We start from the raw sequence: 26,190 nt of genomic DNA on the forward strand, positions 1-26,190 counted from the left end.
AGAAACTGAGTGAGCCATGATCTCCATGTATTTGCATATGTATATATATTTATTTAATTTTTTCTTTGAAATTATTGAGTTAATTTTGTTTCTTTTTTCTAGTATTTATAATTTTCTACTGATATTTGATGATGTCTGGGAATGAATTATCCATTTGTTATCAAAATTTTTGTGGCCTAAGAACAAAAATGGCTGTATTTCTTAAAAATCTTATATATTGTGATTATGATGTATTGTACTGACAGAGAGTTTTTTGGGTCAGGATATCAGGGACAGTGAGTTTTGCGATGATCACTATGAAGTATTAAAAAATGACAGGAATCTGGTTTTATCTGGGAAGACTAGAGGTGGTGGAGTTTTAGTGGTTGTCAAAAAAGGGGTACAAATCCAAACTGTGTTCTAAATATAACTAGCAATTGTGTGAGTCAATAACTCTTTACATTCAGATACTTGTAATTTATTCATAAATGCTGTGTACATTACTCCCTCTTCTAAACTTTCCATATATGAAGGATACTTTATTTACGCTGAAAACATAGAGGGTCTTATAACATCCGACTGCCTTATTGTCGATGATTTCAACATACCTGAAGTTATTAATGCCAGTTATAACTTTAAAGGATCAATGACCAGTCGTCTATTTCAGTTCATCTCATATCTCATATATTCAAAATTGTAATTTCAGGACATTAGATTTAGTTTCAGGTAATATTCAAGTTGAACTGAAGCATGACGAATTCACGTTGGTAGCTGAAGACTTACATCACCCTGCACTTTGTTTAGTTTTACCACCCATTGAAAAGGTTCCATTGCTTCTGAGAATTAATTGCAAATATTACAACTTAAAAAAAAAAAAAAAAAAAAAAAAAAAAAGGCTGATTTTTGCAGTTCTATTGTAACATACAAGACTTCGACTGGAGTTTATAGTATTCCTTCAAAAATATTGATCTTGCTGTTGATTTCTTTTATATATAACTGATGTACCCGTGCTTCACTACGGATTCTCAGAAAGACTGTCTTCGTGGTTTTCCTAACTGAAGTCATCTTAGACCATTACAAAAATTTCAGTAGGAATTTAGTAATTAAAAGTGATGTTATCATACCAAATACTCGATCAAATGAAAAACCACACATTTTCTCACTTTAACGAACAGTAAAATTTGCTCATTCAGGACAAATATTTCATATTCCCTATGGGAATCAACATCTACAGTACTACGGTGCCGATCTAACAGTCCAAAGTTCCAGTGCTGGAATGACCAGGCCGCAGACACCTGTGAACACTCTTCTGCCATTATTCCGTTAAATATGCACACTGGTCATTCCAATCAGTGCCTCAGAGTAGGGATTGAAGATCTATCCTGCTGTGATGAACCAGTGTGTTATGTACCAGTAATATCAGAAAATTTATGAACTAGAGGAATGACATGCTAAAGAAGAAAGTTATCTAACTCCCCAGCTACTTCCCGCCAATATTCAGGCAGGCTATTATACTCGGCAAGACCAGGTAAGTTGGCCGTGCAGTTAGGGGCACGCAGCTGTGAGCTTGCATCCGGGAAATAGTGGGTTCGAACCCCACTGTCGGCAGGTCTGAAGATGGTTTTCTGTGGTCTCCTATTTTCACACCAGGCAAATGCTGTGGCTGTACCGTAATTAAGGCCAGGCCACTTCCTTTCCACTCCTAGCCCTTTTCCTATCCCATCATCACCATAAGATCTATGTGTGTCGGTGTGACGTAAAAAATTTTTTTTAAAAACTATCAACTATGAGTTGCAACAGGGACACAAAGCACAACACAACAAACAATGGTCAGTGTAATGTTATTGTTGATCAATGTTATGAGCTCTCTGTATTGTAGACCTTCACATTTAGTTTTCTTTCGAATCTGTGATATTAGGGTGTCTTACAAAAATATTTATAGCATAGACTGTAGACTTTGCATACCGATTTTCATTAAATTCTGTTTACCCATTTTCTCGTGACTCAGCGCTGATATGGACTTGGCAACAAAAATCAAAATTCATGAATATCTCTGTTATCATAGCCGATATGGTAAAAATGCATAAGACATAAATGATCGGAAATTTAATACTATAAAACTTTAGTTATGTAATATTTGTTGATAGGACCACTAAAAGCACAAATATTTGAGAATTAAATTTTAGGCCTTCCCCTAAACTACCATTTCATTCAGCGTAAGATTATTTATGACCTAGATTATAGCAACTTATTCTCTGATTTTGCATACCGATTTTCATTAAGATAGGACCACGGGATAACATACATATTTAAGAATTGAATTTTAGGCCTTCCCCTAAACTACCATTTCTCTCGGCGTGAATAAGATTATTTATGATCTAGATTAGAGCAATTTTATTCCTCAACTTCGCATACCAATTTTCATTAAGATAGGACCACAAATAACATAAATATGTGAGAATTTCATTTTAGGCCTTCCCCTAAACTACCATTTCACTCAGCGTTAATAAAATGATTTATAGCCTAGATTGTAGTGGCTCATCCCCTGACTTGACATACTGATTTTCATTAAATTCTCTTCAGCCGTTTTCTCGTGATGCCTGTACAGACAGACAGACAGACAGACAGACAGACAGACAGACAGACAGACAGACAGACAGACAGACAGACAGACAGACAGACAGACAGACAGACAGACAGACAGACAGACAGACAGACAGACAGACATTACGGAAAAGTAAAAAGTGCATTTCCTTGTTACTATGGACATGACCGATACAGAAATACCATTATTTTCAAATTCTGAGCAATGTACAGACAAAACTCTTATTATATATATATATACAGGGTGAAGCATAATTCGCGCACTCGGGCGTTGCAGCGTGACTCCTCACATGCCAGCAATAAAAAAATGTCTCTTACAAATTTTCGTTTTGCGAGTATATCCGGTAGAAAACAGACGTTGAAGAGTAGCAATATGGCAACACTGTAACCATATGTAGGGTAAGTACCGCTGTCAGCACGTTCTCGTCGTGTTGTACAGTTGAAGCAATGGGTAGAGTTTTTGGTTGGCATGCAGGAGGTCGATGGTTCGATCCTGGGTTGAGGCGCATTTTTTATTTGCTAATTTCCATCTGACATTACCTACTGTAATACAGTAAGACACCGTTTCTGAGGTCACATGTATCCTACATTTACAACATTTTGTAACGCTGAAACAACAAATAGCTGGTTAGACCAATAAGAAATAGACAGCTGAAACAAATGACCAGTCATAGGACAGAATAACTACACAAACAATATCACTTTCGATATGCTAAAGATGATAGCACAGTACAATAACACATCTACTTGTCATTTACATACTTTATATATAATAATAATGTTATTTGTTTCACGTCCCACGAACTACTTTTTAAGGTTTTCGGAGACGCCACCATACTACATGTAATATGATCGCGCAGATGTAGCATATTAGCACTAATACTGTCCATATTAAATTCACGCCCACGACGTGGAAAGGGCGCCTTTCAAAGCTGACCAATGAAAACGATTGTTCGTCCATTTCTAGGATCATAGTATGTAAGTGCAAATGGTTTCTAAAGGACCCGCTGCAATCGCTGTTTACGATTAAGGTGCCAGATACCATACCACCTGGACTACATTTACGAAATAAAAAACATAAGCCTCAGCCCAGGATCGACCACTCAACCTCGTGCATGCTAACCAAAAACTCCACTGCACCAACTGTACAGTACGACTAACTTCTGCTGACAGAGGTAGTTACCCTACATGTGGTTACAGTGTTGCCAGATTGCTGCTCTTCAACGTCGTTTTTCTGCCGGATATACTTGCAAGACGAAATTTTGTAAGAGACATTTTTTTATTGCTGGCATGTGTGGAGTCGCGCTGCGACGCTCAAGTGCGCGAATTACGCTTCACCCTGTATAGATTTATTGAAAAAATCAATGACTTCCCGCAATTACGGGTTGCCACAATGGACAAAGTAAAGCATATCAGGATAGAGAATGTTTTATCATATAGAAATATAGCGGTGATACGGATTTTTTAAATTATGGAGGTCCGAACAAGTGAGATTTCAGGATGTGTACAGATCCACATATGGTGGTGGTAACTATTCTTTCAATGCTGTTCATAGGCAGGTCGAAATTCTTCCAGAATTCTATGAACAAGGCAGGTATTGTGCCACGAGCACCAACCATTAGGCCGATAATCTCTACTTCATTCAGCTGGTATTTATTTTTGTAGAACGGAATGGTGGGCGTATAAATGTTCTGCTTTTTAAGATGAACTTCAGTAGATTGGCCGACATGGTGCTCGAATCTGATGGTCAGATGGATAATGAAGCCTTTCTTGTCATTATCTTTAAGGGCAATTATGTCAGTTCATCTTGTACTCCCTGTCATAAACAAACCGTGGACTTTTTCATGTACACGGAGGTTTTTGCTACGGAGTTCTTCTGCAATCAGCGATCTTATCTTGTGGTGACATGAGTTCCTCAGTACTTTGCTGTAGGGGAAGAACCCAGAATGTGAGCTAGTGTTTCTTTCTCTCTGACCGATCTGCGACAGAGGTTTCCGTCCTGAGTTCTTTCTGGAATAGTTCATACTGCAGAAACATTTGATGTCATCTTCATTGCCTCTTGCCATCCGCTACAAGAAAGTCCTTGGTGATGCCTAATCCAATTATTGGCCGGAGTGTACTCTTTATACAACTCTACACCGATCCCCTTCTGAGGCAAAGAGCACCAAGTTGTCATTTCATGACTTCTTAGTTCTTGGCGAATTTTTCTTGGATTAAGAAGGTTACTGCCTTTATTGGAGAATCGGTTGATATCTGTGATGTTGAGGGCCTGTAGACAATGCGTCGTTTTGGATGTCAGATCACGCATCTTTAAATCGTAACTATTGCTGGCTTGGCGAAGAGCGTTGCATGTGCTAATTTGTTGCAGATGTACTTCCCAGGTTGCTTTGAAAAGTCCAAGGCCTTTGAATCTTAAATCAGAATACAGAGCGCTATCAGGTGTATCCATGGGTAATTGCAAAATTTCCTTTAGGGAGCTCTTTACCATTTTGTTGGCGGTTTTCAGGAAGCTAAGCAGTACTTGTCTAATTTCAGGGGTCTGAAAAGCATACACGAGAGTGGGGCTGACTGCATTGTTCAAAACAATGAACTTTTGATCTGCCTTTAACAAAGGTGAGGCTGCAAGCGCATCTAACTTCTTGTGCAAGGTTTTTAAAAAAGAATTCGCATCAAAGGTGAGTGTTTCGTTAAAAGCGATGCCAAGATATAGAATTTCTTCTCATTTTTTAATAGTACTGATCTTAAAATTGTCGTGAATATCGAGCAATCCATCCACGAGTTTCCCCTTTTCAGTACACATCCCCACACATTTGTTGGCATTTATCTGTAGATTGATATCCTGGAACAACGTGTTAGCGATGCGTGTCATCTCAAGAGCTGCTTCCTTATTTCTGCAACAATGACTGTGTCATCGGCGAAACCTAGAATACTAAGAGGGGGCAATTCTGCAGGAACTGATTTGCCATATGCTTGTAGTAGGTTTTCTTCTGTTATCTCACCAAAAATGAAATCTGTGGCCAGGTTATACAATGCTGGTGATAATGGTGATCCCTGCATAAGTCCGCGTAACAAGCGAATTGGCTTTGTTTTACCCTTAGTTGTTTCGATCTGTGTTGTATTGTCAGTCTGTAGTTCCTTCAGTTTAGATGGAAGTGGCTTGGCAGCTAGTGTTAGATTTAGGTGCTGATGTCCGAGGTTGTCAAAGGCTTTTGATATGTCTAAAAAAATCACGGTAACATCTCGCTTATCTGTCTTTTGCTGTCTTGAGGAGTCCTCTGAGAATGGAAGTATTTATAAGGCATCCTGGCTGGTCGTTAAAGTCTCTTTGGTGTTCACTGAAAGTTACAAAGGAGCGCAAATGCTGATCTAATACCCTTTCAATAACACGTCTAATTACTGAACAGATCGTTACCGGTCTCCAGTTTGACAGACATTCGACATTGCCTTTCTTATGTACCAACACAGTTCTAGCACTCTTTAGACACTGGGGTATTTTGCCTGTTGAAAGCATTCGAGTCGCAATGATTGCTAAGATTTCACATACCGTGTCGTCCCTGATGGCATGTACTAAGACATGGTCAGGACCGGGAGCGGTATCTACTGCATTTAAATGTGTTGCTACAGAGATTTCTGTACCGGGCGGTACACCACCGCGCCGCTAATTCAAACATTGCGCCAGTTGAAACTCCTCTACTGGAGGAAGCTTGAACTTTAACTTCCACATTAATGCTAAGATTTCTCAGAAGATGTCATTACTATAAATTTTGAAGAGTTCTGAACTGTGTCTTTTTCGATTTATTTTTGTTTTCTCTGTAATAAGAAGTGTGAACATTCTCTTCTAGATGGCACTACTTAAGAACTACAATTGTGCACCCTAGTGTGAAGTGAAGGAACTTTTTTTGAAGAAATTTAGTATGTATAAGTTTGCTCTTTGTTAAATTTCTTTCAGTCATTGTTTGAGTTGGCAATGTTAATCCTTTCGTTCCGCCAGTTTTGAATTTAGCCAATCCTGAATTTCTTTAATTAATTTTTGACCAATCAGGTGTATCTTCTCCAACATGAATATGTTGCTTGACCCTAGCCAATAAAGTGACGGGGGTGTGGGTTCTCATTCTTGAAAGGTCTCGAATGTTCCACGAGGGTATATAAACTGCTGATTTTCGGGTCTCTGCGCCACTTCAGTAACATCTTTCCTAGTGTGATTATATAGCAGGGGGCGGGAAGCGCCCCTTTCTTCAGGCGGCAGTTCATCCATCAGGTAATGGCCTTTTAATAACTTCTTTGCTTGCTAGCTCAGCAGTTTAACCCTCGGGGCGGGTTCGAAACTTTCCTCATGTAACCTATATTTAAAATGTAAAAGACACTTGGTATAAATTCTGTCTCTTTAACTACAAATTGGGATAGAGAGTGCCTAACCCTCTCGAGCTCCCATTCATTTTGTTTTGAGGTGACTACGTTTTTATAACAGTTTCCCTTCTACTCGTAATGTCATAACATTTTTCAATCGTGTCACCTCCGTAGTATGGGATTAGCCCTTGCATAAGCGGCCTAGTGCCAAATAGGTTTTAAAGAAATGTATTAGGAGTGCAGGTACGCCTCATCTCAAGTTGGTATTTTGGGGGCCATGTAATTGTCCTGTTTATTTATGGAATAGGCCTCAGTAGGTTGGGTATTTTTACCCCTGTTTTCATGTGCTTGGAGGTCAGCTTGAAAGTGGAGTTTGGTGTGGCCTTTGATAGGCTTGAACTTTGAGAGCGGGTTGCTCTTTCTTAAGGTTGGTTTCTGTGTGCCTTGAGCAGGCTTGACTGAGTAATTGGGAGCAAGTGCTCCTGGGCATGATTGGGGTTTTCTGCCCCTTGTTGAACCTGGTGTATTAGTAAAGTGAGGCTAATTGCTCAAGAATTGGGAATCTGGGGCTCGAAGCCCAAAATCCATTAATAAACTGTAATTGTACTTTCTTAACTTGTTGATATACAAATGAGTTCCTGTTATACTTGTTATTTCTTGATCTTGAAAAGAAAATATAACCTTTGAAAAATTTTAAATTAACTTTAATTTTGTAAGTCGAGACCTGTTCATCCCAGCACCTTCTTTCACCTCTGCACATCCACAATACTCCATAACAAGTGGTAGCAGAGCGTGGTTGAATGGGTCTAAAATTAGCCCCTTTTGACGGCTAAACGTTGCTTTGCTTTCGAACTCTAACAATTTTCTCTGTCGCTGGACTTTTCTTTTTCATTTTTCAAAGCTGTTAAATTTTGGCCATCATGCCCTGCCCTCGCGATGTCCTCCATCTCAACTATTTGCGCAAGGAGGAGTTGATTTATGAATTAACAATTAGAAATGTGCAATCTGGAGGCACGGTTGCGGTAGATACCAAAAAGCTTAGAGAGTCCCTTGATTTGCCCATTTCCATCCCCACTTTGGGAGAGAAAGAAATTGATGACTCTCTTTCCACGATCACTGATAATACTACTGAGCTGGCATCTGTGATTACCTTTTTTGAAGAAAATGACCCTTCTCCTAATCAAATTAAACGTGTGCAAGCCAGGTTATTTCATTTTTCTAATAGAGTTAACGATCTGTTGTCTTTCAAGTTGAATGACATTCAAAGGAAGGAAGCTAGTGCTGTTCTCGAAAATCTTTCAGAATTGTCCAGTAAGGTTACCCTATTATTAACTGGGGAAGTCCCTCCCAAAACCGACCAACCTGCTACGGTAAACGTAGTTAAAGAGGAAGAGTCTTCCAAAGGAGAAGGAAATAGGAAAGCTGTTGGAGCTCAACAAATCTGTGCCCCATTAGACAACGAATCTGAGCGTCGTACCTCATTGAACAATGCACGTTCTGAATTAGCTTCTTCGCCACTTAAACCTTTACCTAATATGTCACCAGGGTTCAGCAGTTTGCCTCATCCGTTAGCAATGTTGCTCAGAGGTATTTCTAAGTTTTCGGTTAACTCTACCAGTGACGTAATTTCATCCTTAAGGTTTTTGGTTGAGTTTCAGGATCATGCCCTCGTTTTTTCTCTTTTTCCGTGTCAAATTTTGCAGATAATTTACCCCTATTCCATTGGTGTCCTCTCAGACAAAATAGTAAGAGCCATTGCCGAACAATCATCTATTGAAGACTTCCACGCCCACTTGCTAGCTAACTTCATTCCGGCTAGGGCAAGGTCCTCACTAATTCAAAAGTACTATTATCGTGTACAGCGGTTGGATGAAAACTTGGTAGATTTCATCCAAGATATTAAGTTCTATACTAGGGTATTTGCTCTTCATTTTCCTGAAGACCAGATTGTTCAGGCTATAGTGGAAGGTATTTCTCCATCATACAGGTCATATTTGTGTTTTGTGTCGCGTCCTCAAACGTTTGCTGAATTAGAGGCTATGGCCGTCTCAGCGGAAGGAGTTAGATACGCCGATACCTTGCGTGTCGCAAAAGAACCCCCTCTATCCTCTAGTAGTTTTCGGCCTCCACCTCGCCGACCCATCACACTCCGTAAATGTTACGCTTGCGGGTCGCTTGACCATCTTCGCAATAAATGTCCATTGATCAAATCTAGTAGGACCAATAATGGAGCAAGTTCATCCCAAGGTTGCTTTAAATGCGGCGCGTTTTCCCATATCGCCAAAAATTGCCCAAACTCGAATAGCACCCCCTCCTGCTCAACTTCTGGTGCAACTTCCACCAAGGCCAATAATAATAAGTGACTAGTGGCTTCGGCTGAGTCGGCGAACCCATCTTCCCGAGGCACGGACCCAAGTAAAAAGGTCGAAATTTCATGGAGAACACTGTCTTCTAATTTATCTTTTGAAGGTCCCAAAGAATGTCTCAGGATTGCGGCGGATTCCCCCGCACCTGTGCCTTTTCTCAAAATTGAATTAAATAATGAACCGGTAACAGCTTTATTAGATTCAGGCAGTGTGTGTTCTATTATTTCGGCTGAATGGTACTCCAAACTGAAAACTGTGTGTAAACTTCCTGACTATTGCTCATCTTCAGTTCAATATGTTTGGCTAATTCTTCTCCGTTAGAAATTGTAGGTTTTTTATATGCCAAAATTCGGATTTCTAAATTTACTTGGAAAGTTAAATTGTTTGTGGCAAAGCGCTTGTCCTGCCCCATTTTATTGGGAGCAGATTTCATGTCCCACACTGGTCTGGTGCTCGACCTTCAGAGTAGGTCGTGCACATTCAAATTTGCTTCTAACAGTAAAATCCCTTTGTTAAAGTGTAGTGCTGTATCATGTACATCTATTTCGCCTACCCAGGATGAGATGTTGTTAGATCTTGGACATCTACCTGAGGATCAGGCTGATAGTATTCTTAAGCTGTGTCAGTCGTTTCCAGAGGTGTTCTCGGATACTCTTGGTGTTACTGACCTTATTGAATACAAAATTGAGGTCACGGATTCGATTCCTGTCCGTTTTCCACCTTATAGGCTATCTCCACCTAAAATGAAGGCATTGAAAGAAATCATTGATCAAATGTTAAAGGATGGTATCATCCGGCCTTCTAAGTCGGCATATTCTTCGCCTATTTTTCTAGTCCCAAAACCCCAAGGTGGCTTCAGGCCTGTCATTGATTATAGGGCTCTCAATCGGAAGGTGGTGTTGCAATCTGTGCCCCTTCCTGACCTTCATTCTTGTTTTTCATGGTTTCGTAAAGCTAAGTTCTTTACCATCTTGGATCTGAATCAGGCCTATAATCAAATTCCTCTGGCTGAAGAGTCTAAACGTCTTACAGCGTTTGCCACGGATTGTAATTTGTATGAATACAACCGTGTGCCTTTCAGGCTCCCCACGGGAGCAGCTATACTTACGAGACTGCTAGATAGGGCCTTCTCCGACATCAAATTTGAGTACTTGTACCACTATCTTGATGATGACGTCATATTTTCGGAGACTTTTGAAGAACATCTAGATCATTTAAAGGAAGTTCTCAATCGCCTTCGTAAGGCTGGGCTAACTGTGAAGTTGTCCAAGGTCGCCTTTGCTAAGTCTTCAATGTCATTCCTAGGGCATATTGTGTCGCCCGACGGTGTTGCAGTCGATCACTCTAGAACACAGGCCATCCGTGATTTCAAGCCTCCCAAGGACATCAAAGGTATTGCCAGATTCATTGGTATGGTGAATTTCTTCAGGAAATTTATTCCTAACTTCGCTAACAGAGCAGCGCCCTTGAACCTTCTTCATAGGAAAGGCGTCAAATTTGAGTAGGGACCTTCTCAACAAGCCGCTTTTGAAGATCTTAAAGTAGCTCTCTGTAATGCCTCTGTTCTGGCTATGCCCGATTTCTCCAAAAAATTCATCGTCCAAACCGACACGTCAATGTCGGCGGTAGCTGCAGTCCTTCTTCAAGAGACTGAACTAGGGAGGCGATCCATCGCCTATGCATCTAGGACTCTATCGGCTCAAGAAGCCAAGTATTCCATCTATGAGCTCGAAGGTTTGGCAGTCTTATTTGCCTTAGAAAAGTTCCGTCTCTATCTGGAACATGTTTGATTCGACTTGGAGACTGATAACCAAGCCTTAAGCTGGGTCTTAGGTAGGCCGCGTCGTACTGGTCGTATAGCCCGTTGGGCCATCCGAATTTCTGCCTTCCAATTTGACGTTAGGCATATCAGAGGTACTGAAAATGTTGTTGCAGACGGACTCAGCCGTATGTTTTCCAATGAAGTCGAGACCCACGAACTGGTCGATAGTTCATCACCTCCCGTGTCCATACGACCTGAGGTTAATGCCATTTTAACTGATGCTCCCATGCTGTTTAGGGATCTTGAGAAATATCAGCGAGAAGATCCGGTGCTGGCTCCAATAATGGAAACCCTTTCTTCTGGGGAACATGTTGTCCCTTATGTCTTGAGGAATGGTGTTCTATGTTGCCCGTCGAGGCATGATAAGAGGATGAAGGTAGTGGTTCCAGCCATTCTTGTGCCTATGATCTTCAAGTACTATCATGAGACCCCATTAGGGGGGCATTTAGGCATCTTCAAAACCCGGGAAAAGATTCGTGAAATGTTCATCTGGAAGGGTATGGACGGAGAAATCCGTGAATTGGTAAAATCTTGTAAATCATGTTGGCTTAGTAAACCTACCATGTCAACTAAGCATGGGCTTTTGTCTTCTCATCAAGCGTCGCGCCCCATGGAACGTCTCTACATCGATTACGTAGGACCCTTCCCCCAGTCAAAGGGGAATGCCAACAAGTTCATTCTTGTAAGTGTAGATGGTTTTACTAGATTTTCTTGGTTATTCCCGACTAAGCTGGCTACCGCTCAGGCCACCATTACTTGTTTAAATTCCATTTTTGCTTATTTGGTCCGTGTCAATATATTGTGTCTGATAATGCTAAAGCTTTCACATCCAATCTCTTTCGTAAATTCTGTTTTGATCTGTCCATATCTCATGTGACTACTTCGGCTTATATTCCTCAACCATCTCTAGCTGAACGGGTCAATCGTAATCTGAGGTCGGCCCTTATTGCCTATCATCACGACGATCATTCTAGGTGGGACACGTCCTTGCATTGGTTAGCTTTTGCTTTGAATTCGGCGGTTCACGAAACCCATAAGTTTACTCCAGTTTCGTTGATGTTCAAATTTGTTCCAAACACACTGCTCTCTAACCTTTGGTCTCTGAGTGACATTCTACCTGAGACAATAGATCCTGATAATATTAAAGATCTTTGGAAGAAGGCTAAAGCCAATCTTAAAGTGTTTCATGAAAAGGTTAGGGAAAGATATGATCGTGGGCGGAGACCCACCAAATTGAAGGTAGGTGACCAGGTGATGGTCAAAAATTTTGTTCCCGCGGGCAAGCTTGCCCCCAGATTTCATGGGCCGTGCATAATCCTTGATTTTCTTACGCCGGTTACGTTGTTATTAAGCAATCCAGCCACCGAGAGGATATTTAGGGTTCACCTGTCGCAGGTGAAACCTGTGTAACTTCCGCGCTAACGTAGCTGATTTTATATTTGTTTTAACATTTTGAAAGTATTCGGAAGGTTATATTTTTTTGGGGGGTTTCTTTTTGAGGCCTTCTGCCCTTGGAATCAGGTTCTTTGTATTTAAGCATTTATTGTAAAACCTTCCCCGACCAGTTAAACTGCCATCCTGTCCTTACCATGGCCATTACCACACTCCCGTCTCCTGCTCAACAACACACAGTGGCTATTTAAATGAAATAAATATTTCCTCGCCGCTGGCCCCTCATCTTCACCACAATCACTGTACCCTAAAATCATTATGGTCCAACAAATTCTGCTGCCGAGATCTTAATGTTTCAGTGCCCCTGCAGCCGCGCGGCGCCGTGGCGCTCCTGGGGTAGAGCACGGGCCCGATCTACTTCAGGGAGGTGAACCAGTGTGCGGCGAGCCGGAGCCCTCCTCCCGGCCAAGGCTGATGTGCGGCGCACAACCTGCAACTTGCCAGCTGCCTGTAAATATTTGCCGTGGGTGTGGCGTGCTTCTGCACCACTACCCCTCTCATGGTGCGGGCGAGTGGTATCTCAGGGTACCTGAGGGGTCCAAGCGGTCTCCTCTGGACACATGCAGCGGCGTCTGATCTGGCCATCAAACTTAATCAACATTGAATGTATTTAATCAGCTACATGGACATTTCATATTAACAATTACTACATTTTTGGATTCAACTACAATATTTGGTGGACTTAGAAAATTTTTTTGTTCCTTTCAAGGATTAAAAGTTTTCCTTCTGAATTCAACTACTACAAGCATAAAGACATTACATCAAAAGTTACTACAAAGAATTTTGAAACTGGATCAAACCAGTCTAAGAAAACTTGTTTGTAAATCCTTCTGCAATTAATTTCTATATCAACATCTTAACTTGGACTTTGTTTTAAAACAAAATTTGGTGTTCTTCTGTGTTACCCCTTGGAGGTACTTTTGGGGGGGGGGACGTCTGTACCGGGTGGTACACCTCTGCGCCGCTAATTCAAACATTGCGCCAGTTGAAACTCCTCTACTGGAGGAAGCTTGAACTTTAACTTCCACATTAATGCTAAGATTTCTCAGAAGATGTCATTACTATAAATTTTGAAGAGTTCTGAACTGTGTCTTTTTCGATTTATTTTTGTTTTCTCTGTAATAAAAAAGTGTGAACATTCTCTTCTAGATGGCACTACTTAAGAACTACAATTGTGCACCCTAATGCGAAGTGAAGGAACTTTTTTTTGAAGAAATTTAGTATGTATAAGTTTGCTCTTTGTTAAATTTCTTTCAGTCATTGTTTGAGTTGGCAATGTTAATCCTTTCGTTCCGCCAGTTTTGAATTTAGCCAGTCCCAAATTTCTTTAATTAATTTTTGACCAATCAGGTGTATCTTCTCCAACATGGATATGTTGCTTGACCCTAGCCAATAAAGTGAGCGGGGTGTGGGTTCTCATTCTTGAAAGGTCTCGAATGTTCGACGAGGGTATATAAACTGCTGATTTTCGGGTCTCTGCGCCACTTCAGTAACATCTTTCCTAGTGTGATTATATAGCAAAGGGCGGGAAGCGCCCCTTTCTTCAGGCGGCAGTTCATCCATCAGGTAATGGCCTTTTAATAACTTCTTTGCTTGCTAGCTCAGCAGTTTAACCCTCGGGGCGGGTTCGAAACTTTCCTCATGTAACCTATATTTAAAATGTAAAAGACACTTGGTATAAATTCTGTCTCTTTAACTACAAATTGGGATAGAGAGTGCCTAACCCTCTCGAGCTCCCATTCATTTTGTTTTGAGGTGACTACGTTTTTATAACAGTTTCCCTTCTACTCGTAATGTCATAACATTTTTCAATCGTGTCACCTCCGTAGTATGGGATTAGCCCTTGCATAAGCGGCCTAGTGCCAAATTGGTTTTAAAGAAATGTATTAGGAGTGCAGGTATGCCTCCTCTCAAGTTGGTATTTTGGGGGCCATGTAATTGTCCTGTTTCTTTATGGAATAGGCCTCAGTAGGTTGGGTATTTTTATCCCTGTTTTCATGTGCTTGGAGGTCAGCTTGAAAGTGGAGTTTGGTGTGGCCTTTGATAGGCTTGAACTTTGAGAGTGGGTTGCTCTTTCTTAAGGTTGGTTTCTGTGTGCCTCGAGCAGGCTTGACTGAGTAATTGGGAGCAAGTGCTTCTGGGCATGATTGGGGTTTTCTGCCCCTTTGTTGAACCTGGTGTATTAGTAAAGTGGGGCTAATTGCTCAAGAATTGGGAATCTGGGGCTCGAAGCCCAAAATCCATTAATAAACTGTAATTGTACTTTCTTAACTTGTTGATATACAAATGAGTTCCTGTTATACTTGTTATTTCTTGATCTTGAAAAGAAAATATAACCTTTGTAAAATTTTAAATTAACTTTAATTTCGTAAGTCGAGACCTGTTCATCCCAGCACCTTCTTTCACCTCTGCACATCCACAACACACCGTGCTTATCTGTCTTTTGCTGTCTTGAGGAGTCCTCTGAGAATGGAAGTATTTACAAAGTCTCTTTGGTGTTCACTGAAAGTTACAAAGGAGCGCAAATGCTGATCTAATACCCTTTCAATAACACGTCTAATTACTGAACAGATCGTTACCGGTCTCCAGTTTGACAGACATTCAACATCGCCTTTCTTATGTACCAACACAGTTCTAGCACTCTTTAGACACTGGGGTATTTTGCCTGTTGAAAGCATTCGAGTCGCAATGATTGCTATGATTTCACATACCGTGTCGTCCCTGATGGCATGTACTAAGACACGGTCAGGACCGGGAGCGGTATCTACTGCATTTCAATGTGTTGCTACAGAGATTTCTTCTTTTGTGATTCTGGGGCTGTATGTTTTATCTAGCTCAACACGGTCTACGTCACTGATTTTGGAGCAGTAATCATGTTTCAAAAACTGTGTTTCAAAGCAGAAAGTCATTCGAAAATACAGATATCCAGTTTGGTTTACACGTGATATTATTCAGTCCATAAAAATAAAGAAGAAATGTGCTATGAAAAGGAAATTTTTGAAATATGACTGTTACCGAGTTTTGTGGATGTGCAGAGGTGAAAGAAGGTGCGGGGGTGAAAAAGGTCTCAAAATACGAAATTAAAGTTAAGATAAAATTTAACAAGGTTATATTTTCTTATCAAGATCAAGAAATAACAAGAATAACAGAAACACAGTTGAATATCAACAATTTAAGAATGTACAATTACAGTTTTTACAGAATTTGGGCTTCGGCCCCGGATTCACAATTCTTGAGCAATTAGCCCAGCTTTACCCAAATACAAGATTCGACAAAGGGGCAGAAAACCCCAATCATGCCCAGAAGCACTTGCTCCCAACTACACAGTAAAGCCTCCTCGAGGCACGCAGAACCAAATTTTAAGAAAGAGCCACCTTCTCTTAAGTTCAAGCCTATCAAAGACCACACCAAACTCCACGTTCAAGCTGTCCTCCAAGGACATATACACAGGGGTAAAAATACCCAACCTACTGAGGCCTATTCAGTGAAGAAACAGAAATATTACATGGCCTCCACAATACCAACTTGAGAGGAGGCAAAACTGCACTCCTAATATACTTTACTAAAACCTACCTGGCACTAGGCCACTCATGCAAGGGCTAATCCCATACTAAAGAGGTGACTTATATAAGAAAACGATTTACATTACACTAGAAGGGAAGAAACGGTTGTGAAAATAAGTTCACCTCAAAGCAATATGAGTGCGAGCTCGAGAGGGTTAAGCACTCTCTGTCCCAATTTGTAGTTTAAAAGGATAGAATTGATATCAAGTGTCTTTACATTTTAGAGGAAAGTTACATGGTAAAGGCTTCGGACCTGCCCCGAGAGTTAAACTGCTGAGCTAGCAAGAAAAGAAGTTATTAAAAGGCCATTACCTGGTGGTTGAACTGCTGCCCGAAGAAAGAGGCGCTTCCTGCCCCCTGCTACATAATTTACACAAGGATAGATGTTACTGAAGTGGCGCGGAGACCCGAAAATCAGCAGTTTATATACCCTCGTGGAAAGTTCGAGGCGTTTCAGAAATGAGAACACCTGCCCACAATCATTTTATTGGCTAACAACGAAAACCCCTACACTAGATGAAGAAGAAACACATTATTGGTGGAAAATTAATTACAGAAATTCCTTATTGGTCGAATTCAAAACTGGTGGAAAGAAAGGGTTAATATTGCCAACTTAAACAATAACTGAAAGAAATTTAACAAAGAACAAACTTATGAATCCAAAATTTCTCCAAAAACACAGTTCTTTCACTTCGCACTAGGGTGCATAATTGTAGTCCTTCAGTAGTGCCATCTGGAAGAGAATGTCCACACTTCTTACTACAGGCAAAACAAAAATACATCGAAAACGACCCAGTTCAGAAACTTCAAAATTTACAAGTAGGGACAACTTCTGAGAAACTTGAGAATTAACACAGTAGAAAAAGTTCAGACTTCCTCCAGTAGAGGAGTTTCAACTGGCGCAAAGTTTGAATTAGCGGCGTGGAGGTGTACCACCCGGTACAGACCTTCCCCCCCAAAAGTCCCTCCAAGGGGTAACACAGAAGAACATAAACTTTTGTTTCAAAATAAGGTCCAAGTTATGATGTTGATATAGAAGTTAATTGCGGAAGTATTTACCAACAAGTTTTCTTAAAATGATTGGATCCAGTTTCAAAATTCTTTGGTTACTATTGATGTAATGTCTTTGTGCTTGTAGAAGTTGAATTCAGAAGGAAAACCCTTTAATTCTTGGAAGTCGAGAAAAATTTTCTATGTCCACCAGATATTTTCGTTGAATTCAAAAATAGTAGTAATGTTGATATTAAATGTCCATGTAGCTGATTAAATATATTGAAGGTTGATTAAGTTAGACGGCCAGACCAGCCACTGCTGCTTGTGTCCAGAGGAGGCCGCTCGGACCCCTCAAGTACCCTGAGATACCGCTCGCCCGCACTATGAGAGGAGTAGTGGAGTTGAAGCACGCCGCGCCCGCGGCGATCATACAGTTGCAGGTTGTGCGCCACACATCAGCCTTGGCCGGGAGGAGGACTCCGGCTCGCCGTACACTGGTTGCCCTCACTGGAGAGGGGCGGGCCCTTACCCCACCTCAGTGGCGGTACGGCGCCGCGCTGCTGCGGGATCTCTGAAACATTAAAGCTCGGCGGCAGAATTTAGTTGGACCAGAATTATTTTAGGGTACATTCAGTCATTCATTGTGGTGGAACTCAGGGGCCAGCTGCGTAGAAATATTTATTTCATTTAAAAGCCACTGTGTGTTGTTGAGCAGGAGACGGGAGCGTGGTAATGGCCATGGCAAGGACAGGATGGCAGTTTAACTGGTCGGGGAAGGTTTACAAAAATGCTTACATACAGGGAAACAGATTCCAAGGGCAGAAGACCTAAAACGTGAAACCCCTCCAACAAAAATATAACCTTCATATTTCTTTCAAAATTATATGAAGCAAGTTAGCACAGAAATTACACCGGTTTCACGTGTGACAGGTGAACCCTAAATATCCTCTCGGTGGCTGGATTGCTTAGCAATAAGGTAACGGGTGTAAGGAAATCGAGAATAGTACACGGCCCATGAAATCTGGGGGCAAGCTTGCCCGCGGGAACAAAATTCTTCACCATCACCTGGTCGCCTACCTTCAAATTGGTGGGTCTCCGTCCACGATCATATCTTTCCCTAACCTTTTCATGAGACACTTTAAGATTGGCTTTAGCCGTCTTCCAAAGATCTTTAATGTTATCTGGATCTATTGTCTCAGGTAGAATATCACTCAAAGACCAGAGGTTAGAGAGCGGCGAGTTGGGAACAAACTTGAACATCAACGAAGCTGGAGTAAATTTATGTGATTCATGAACAGCCGAGTTCAAAGCAAAAGCTAACCAATGCAGGGACGTGTCCCACCTAGAATGATCTTCATGATGATAGGCAATAAAGGTCGACCTGAGATTACGATTGACTCTTTCAGCAAGAGATGGTTGGGGATAATAAGCAGATGTAGTCACATGAGATATGGACAGATCAAAACAGAATTTACGAAATAGATTAGCTGTGAAAGCCTTGGCATTGTCAGACACAATATATTGACACGGACCAAAAGAAGCAAAGATTGAATTTAAACAAGTAATGGTGGACTGAGCGGTAGCCAGCTTAGTCGGAAATAACCAGGAAAATCTTGTAAAACTATCTACACATATTAAGGTGAACTTGTTGGCATTTCCCTTTGACTGGGGGAAGGGTCCTACATAATCAATATACAGGTGTTCCATTGGACGCGACGCTTGATGAGAAGACAAAAGGCCTACCTTGGTGGACATGGTGGGTTTACTAAGCAAGCAGGATTTACAAGCCTTTACTAGTTCACGAATTTCACCGTCCATACCCTTCCAGATGAACCTTTCACGAATCTTTTCACGAGTTCTAAAGATGCCTAGATGCCCCCCTAATGGGGTCTCATGATAGTACTTGAAGATCATAGGTACAAGAACAGCTGGAACGACAACTTTCATCATCTTATCATGCCTTGAAGGGCAACATAAAACTCCATTCCTCAGTACATAAGGGACGACGTGTTCCCCAGAAGAAAGGGTTTCCATTATTGGAGCCAGCGTCGGATCTTCACGTTGGTATTTCTCAATGTCCCTAAAGAGCATGGGAGTATCTGTTAAGATGGCATTAACCTCAGATAGTATGGACTCGGGAGGTGATGAACTATCGACCGGTTCATGGGTCTCGACGTCGTTGGAAAACATACGGCTGAGTCCGTCTGCAACAACATTTTCAGTACCTCTGATATGCCTAACGTCAAATTGGAAGGCAGAAATTCGGATGGCCCAACGGGCTATACGACCAGTACGATGCGGCCTACCTAAGACCCAGCTTAAGGCTTGATTATCTGTCTCCAGGTCGAATTTGACATGTTCCAGATAGAGACGGAACTTTTCTAAGGCAAATAAGACTGCCAAACCTTCGAGCTCATAGATGGAATACTTGGCTTCTTGAGCCGATAGAGTCCTAGATGCATAGGCGATGGGTCGCCTCCCTAGTTCAGTATCTTGAAGAAGGACTGCAGCTACCGCCGATGACGACGCGTCGGTTTGGACGATGAATTTTTTAGAGAAATCGGGCATAGCCAGAACAGGGGCATTACACAGAGCTAATTTAAGATCTTCAAAAGCGGCTTGTTGAGAAGGTCCCCACTCAAATTTGATGCCTTTCCTACGGAGAAGGTTCAAGTGTGCCGCTCTATTAGCGAAGTTAGGGATAAACTTCCTGAAGAAATTCACCATACCAATGAACCTGGCGACCCCTTTGATGTCCTTGGGAGGTTTAAAATCATGGATGGCCTGTGCTCTAGAATGATCGACAGCAACACCATCGGGCGAGACAATATGCCCTAGGAATGACATTGAATGTTTAGCGAAGGCAACCTTGGACAACTTCACAGTTAACTCAGCCTTACGAAGGCGATTGAGAACTTCCTTTAGATGATCTAGATGTTCTTCAAAAGTCTCCGAAAATACGACGTCATCAAGATAGTGATACAAGTACTCGAATTTGATGTTGGAGAAGACCCTATCTAGCAGTCTAGTGAGTACCGCTGCTCCCGTGGGGAGCCCGAAAGGCACGCGGTTGTATTCATACAAATTCCAATCCGTGGCAAACGCTGTAAGATGTTTAGACTCTTCAGCTAGGGGAATTTGATTATAGGCCTGATTCAAATCCAAGATGGTGAAGAATTTAGCTTTACGAAACCATGAAAAACAAGAATGAAGGTCAGGAAGGGGCACAGATTGTAACACCACCTTCCGATTGAGAGCCCTATAGTCAATGACCGGCCTGAAGCCACCTTGGGGTTTCGGGACTAGAAAAATAGGTGAAGAATACGCTGACTTAGAGGGCCCAATAATACCATCCTTTAACATTTGATCAATGATTTCTTTCAGAGCCTTCATTTTAGGTGGAGGTAGCCTATAAGGTGGAAAACGGACAGGAATCGAATCCGTGACCTCAATTTTGTATTCGATCAGGTCAGTAACACCAAGAGTATCAGAGAACACCTCTGAAAATGACAGACACAACTTAGGAATACTATCAGCCTGCTCCTCAGGTAGATGTCTAAGGTCTAACAACATCTCATCCTGGGTAGGCGAGATAGATGAACATGATACGGAATTACACTTTAACAAGGGGATTTTACAATTGGAAACAAATTTGAATGTGCACGACTTACTCTGAAGGTCGAGCAATAGACCGGTGTGAGAAATGAAGTCAGCTCCCAATATTATGGGGCAAGACAAGTGCCTGGCCACAAACAATTTAACTTTCCAAGTAAATTTAAAAATACGAATTTTGACATATCAGGAGCCTAAAATTTCTAATGGAGAAGAATTAGCCAAAACATATTGAACAGAAGATGAACAATGGTCAGGAAGTTTACAAATAGATTTCAATTTCGAATACCATTCAGCCGAAACAATAGAACAAACACTGCCTGAATCTAAAAGAGCAGTTATAGGCTCATTATTTAACTCAATTTTGAGAAAACGCACAGGTGCGGGGGTATCTGCCGCAATCCTAAGACATTCTTTAGGGCATTCAAAAGATAAATTTGAAGACTGAATTTTCTCTGAATTTTCAACCTGTTTACCAGGGGCTGAGCCTCGGGAAGATGGATTAGTCGACTCAGCCAAAGCCACTAGTCAGTTTTGATTGTTGTTGGAAGTTGCACCCGAAGTTGAGCAAGAGGGGGTGCTGTTGGTATTAGGGCAGTTCTTGGCAATATGGGAGAACGCGCCGCATTTAAAACAGCCTTTTGATGAACCTGCTCAACTATTTGTCCTACTTGATTTGATCAATGGACATTTATTGCGAAGATGGTCAGGCGACCCGCAAGCATAACATTTACAGGGTGTGACTGGTCGGCGAGGTGGAGGCCGAGGATTACTAAAAGAAGGAGGGGGTTCTTTCGCGACACGCAAGGAATCTGCATATCTAACTCCTTCAGCCGATACAGCCATAGCTTCTAGCTCAGCGAAAGTTTGTGGATGCGACGCAAAACACAAGTATGATCGGTAAGGTGGTGAAATACCATCTACAATAGCCTGTACAATCTGATCTTCAGGAAAATGAAGAGCAAACACCCTGGTATAGAACTTAATATCTTGGATGAAATCTGCCAAGTTTTCATCCAACCGCTGTACACGATAATAGTACTTCTGAATCAGGGATGACCTCGCACGAGCAGGAATGAAATTTGCAAGAAGGTGTGCATGAAAGTCTTCAATGGATGACTTTTCCGCTATTGCTCTAACAATTTTGTCCGAGAGAACACCAATTGCATAGGGATAAATTATCTGTAAAATTTGACACGGAGAAAGAGAAAAAACAAGAGCATGGTCCTGAAACTCAACTAAGAACCGTAAAAATGCAATTACGTCACTGGTAGAGTTAACCGAAAACATTGCTAATGGATGCGGCAAACTGCTGAAATACCAATATAAATGGTCCGTTATTGGACATTATAAATTTTCCAGCTAACTCATTCCAGGCTGCCAGCGTTTTGCCCCCGTGTGCTAGGCTGGGCTCATCAGTTGGTACCTAGCACACCTACCAAGACGCATGGCCAGTGCATACCGTGGAGGCCACTGCGTAGGCTAATTGTAGCCACCGGCAGTGCCAATGCACTATGAGACACTCTGTCTCACTACTAAAAATTGATGTCTGCTCGGCCATCAGATGATACAGATGTCGATTCCCATAGGGGATGTGTAATATTTGTTCCGAATGAGTAAATTTATAATACCAATATAAATGGTCCGTTATTGGACATTATAAATTTTCCAGCTAACTCATTCCAGGCTGCCAGCGTTTCGCCCCCGTGTGCTAGGCTGGGCTCATCAGTTGGTACCTAGGACACCTACCAAGACGCATGGCCAGTGCATACCGTGGAGGCCACTGCGTAGGCTAATTGTAGCCACCGGCAGTGCCAATGCACTATGAGACACTCTGTCTCACTACTAAAAATTGATGTCTGCTCGGCCATCAGATGATACAGATGTCGATTCCCATAGGGGATGTGTAATATTTGTTCCGAATGAGTAAATTTATAATACCAATATAAATGGTCTGTTATTGGACATTATAAATTTTCCAGCTAACTCATTCCAGGCTGCCAGCGTTTCGCCCCCGTGTGCTAGGCTGGGCTCATCAGTTGGTACCTAGCACACCTACCAAGACGCATGGCCAGTGCATACCGTGGAGGCCACTGCGTAGGCTAATTGTAGCCACCGGCAGTGCCAATGCACTATGAGACACTCTGTCTCACTACTAAAAATTGATGTCTGCTCGGCCATCAGATGATACAGATGTCGATTCCCATAGGGGATGTGTAATATTTGTTCCGAATGAGTAAATTTATAATACCAATATAAATGGTCCGTTATTGGACATTATAAATTTTCCAGCTAACTCATTCCAGGCTGCCAGCATCTCATAGTGCATTGGCACTGCCGGTGGCTACAATTAGCCTACGCAGTGGCCTCCACGGTATGCACTGGCCATGCGTCTTGGTAGGTGTGCTAGGTACCAACTGATGAGCCCAGCCTAGCACACGGGGGCGAAACGCTGGCAGCCTGGAATGAGTTAGCTGGAAAATTTATAATGTCCAATAACGGACCATTCATATTGGTATTATAAATTTACTCATTCGGAACAAATATTACACATCCCCTATGGGAATCGACACCTTTATCATCTGATGGCCGAGCAGACATCAATTTTTAGTAGTGAGACAGAGTGTCTCATAGTGCATTGGCACTGCCGGTGGCTACAATTAGCCTACGCAGTGGCCTCCACGGTATGCACTGGCCATGCGTCTTGGTAGGTGTGCTAGGTACCAACTGATGAGTCCAGCCTAGCACACGGGGGCGAAACGCTGGCAGCCTGGAATGAGTTAGCTGGAAAATTTATAATGTCCAATAACGGACCATTTATATTGGTATTATAAATTTACTCATTCGGAACAAATATTACACATCCCCTATGGGAATCGACATCTGTATCATCTGATGGCCGAGCAGACATCAATTTTTAGTAGTGAGACAGAGTGTCTCATAGTGCATTGGCACTGCCGGTGGCTACAATTAGCCTACGCAGTGGCCTCCATGGTATGCACTGGCCATGCGTCTTGGTAGGTGTGCTAGGTACCAACTGATGAGCCCAGCCTAGCACATGGGGGCGAAACGCTGGCAGCCTGGAATGAGTTAGCTGGAAAATTTATAATGTCCAATAACGGACCATTTATATTGGTATTATAAATTTACTCATTCGGAACAAATATTACACATCCCCTATGGGAATCGACATCTGTATAAACTGCTGAAACCCGGAGACGTAGTAGGAAGGGGCCTAAGTGGCGGAGAAGCAGATTCGGAAGGAGCATTATTTAACACAAAGGGTGGAATGGACTTGCGACGGTCTGACATATTTTCTGATGGGGCAGATGTACGTTGGGTTGTCGCCTCAGTACTACTTCTTTCCTCTTTCGAGGAATCCTCCCCACTAACAATATTTACTACCATAGGTTGGTCGACTTTAGGGATGGCAGGTCCAGATAACAACTGACTAACTTTACCAGACATTTGAGACAAGTTTTCGGCAAGGGCGCTAGCTTCCTTACCCTGAACGTCATTTAACTTCAGAGACAATAGATCACATACCCTATTATAAAAGTGGTACAACTTAGCCTGTACTCTTTTGAGTTGATTAGGAGATGGATCACTTACTTCAAAAAAACTAACTACAGATGCTAGCTCAGTAGTATTGTCATTGATCGTGGAGAGAGCATCGTCAATCTGTTTTTCTCCCAAAGTCGGGATGGTAATAGGTAAATCAAGGGAATCTTTTAGCTTATTGGAGTCGACTGCAACCGTGCCTCTAGATTGAACGTTTCTGAGAGATAATTCATAAATTAATTCCTCTTTACGCAAATAGAAAGGATGGAGGACCTCGCGAGGGCCGGATATGATGAGAGCAAATTTTTGAGAAAGGCAAATAAACAAAAATTCCAGCAACTGAGAAAATTGTTAGAGTTCAAATCAAAGCTATGTTTAGCCGTCAAAAGGGGCTAAATTAAGACCCATTCAACCACGCTCTGCTACCACTTGTTACCGAGTTTTTTGGATGTGCAGAGGTGAAAGAAGGTGCGGGGGTGAACTGGTCTCAAAATACGAAATTAAAATTAAGATAAAATCTAACAAGGTTATATTTTCTTATCAAGATCAAGAAATAACAAGAATAACAGAAACACAGTTGAATATCAACAATTTAAGAATGTACAATTACAGTTTTTACAGAATTTGGGCTTTGAGCCCCGGACTCACAATTCTTGAGCAATTAGTCCAGCTTTACCCAAATACAAGATTCGACAAAGGGGCAGAAAACCCCAATCATGCCCAGAAGCACTTGCTCCCAACTACACAGTAAAGCCTCCTCGAGGCACGCAGAACCAAATTTTAAGAAAGAGCGACTCGCTCTTAAGTTCAAGCCTATCAAAGGCCACACCAAACTCCACGTTCAAGCTGTCCTCCAAGGACATATACACAGGGGTAAAAATACCCAACCTACTGAGGCCTATTCAGTGAAGAAACAGAAATATTACATGGCCTCCACAATACCAACTTGAGAGGAGGCAAAACTGCACTCCTAATATACTTTACTAAAACCTACCTGGCACTAGGCCACTCATGCAAGGGCTAATCCCATACTAAAGAGGTGACTTATATAAGAAAACGATTTACATTACACTAGAAGGGAAGAAACGGTTTTGAAAATAAGTTCACCTCAAAGCAATATGAGTGGGAGCTCGAGAGGGTTAAGCACTCTCTGTCCCAATTTGTAGTTTAAAAGGATAGAATTGATATCAAGTGTCTTTACATTTTAGAGGAAAGTTACATGGTAAAGGCTTCGGACCTGCCCCGAGAGTTAAACTGCTGAGCTAGCAAGAAAAGAAGTTATTAAAAGGCCATTACCTGGTGGTTGAACTGCTGCCCGAAGAAAGAGGCGCTTCCCGCCCCCTGCTACATAATTTACACAAGGATAGATGTTACTGAAGTGGCGCGGAGACCCGAAAATCAGCAGTTTATATACCCTCGTGGATAGTTCGAGGCGTTTCAGGAATGAGAACACCCGCCCACAATCATTTTATTGGCTAACAATGAAAACCCGTACACTAGATGAAGAAGAAACACATTATTGGTGGAAAATTAATTACAGAAATTCCTTATTGGTCGAATTCAAAACTGGCGGAAAGAAAGGGTTAATATTGCCAACTTAAACAATAACTGAAAGAAATTTAACAAAGAACAAACTTATGAATCCAAAATTTCCCCAAAAACACAGTTCTTTCACTTCGCACTAGGGTGCATAATTGTAGTCCTTCAGTAGTGCCATCTGGAAGAGAATGTCCACACTTCATACTACAGGCAAAACAAAAATACATCGAAAATGACCCAGTTCAGAAACTTCAAAATTTACAAGTAGGGACGTCTTCTGAGAAACTTGAGAATTAACACTGTAGATAAAGTTCAGACTTCCTCCAGTAGAGGAGTTTCAACTGGCGCAAAG

At 41.7% G+C, this 26,190-nt stretch overlaps 1 protein-coding gene across 2 annotated transcripts in view; it reads right to left on the minus strand.

Annotated features, from left to right (window-relative positions):
• Positions 1-26,190, minus strand: part of LOC136873855 (cysteine dioxygenase type 1) — a 208,954-nt gene that overhangs the window by 48,421 nt on the left and 134,343 nt on the right. The gene's annotated exons all lie outside the window — the stretch shown is intronic.

This window comes from Anabrus simplex, chromosome 5 (assembly GCF_040414725.1).
Source record: "Anabrus simplex isolate iqAnaSimp1 chromosome 5, ASM4041472v1, whole genome shotgun sequence".
Lineage (NCBI taxonomy): Eukaryota > Metazoa > Arthropoda > Insecta > Orthoptera > Tettigoniidae > Anabrus > Anabrus simplex.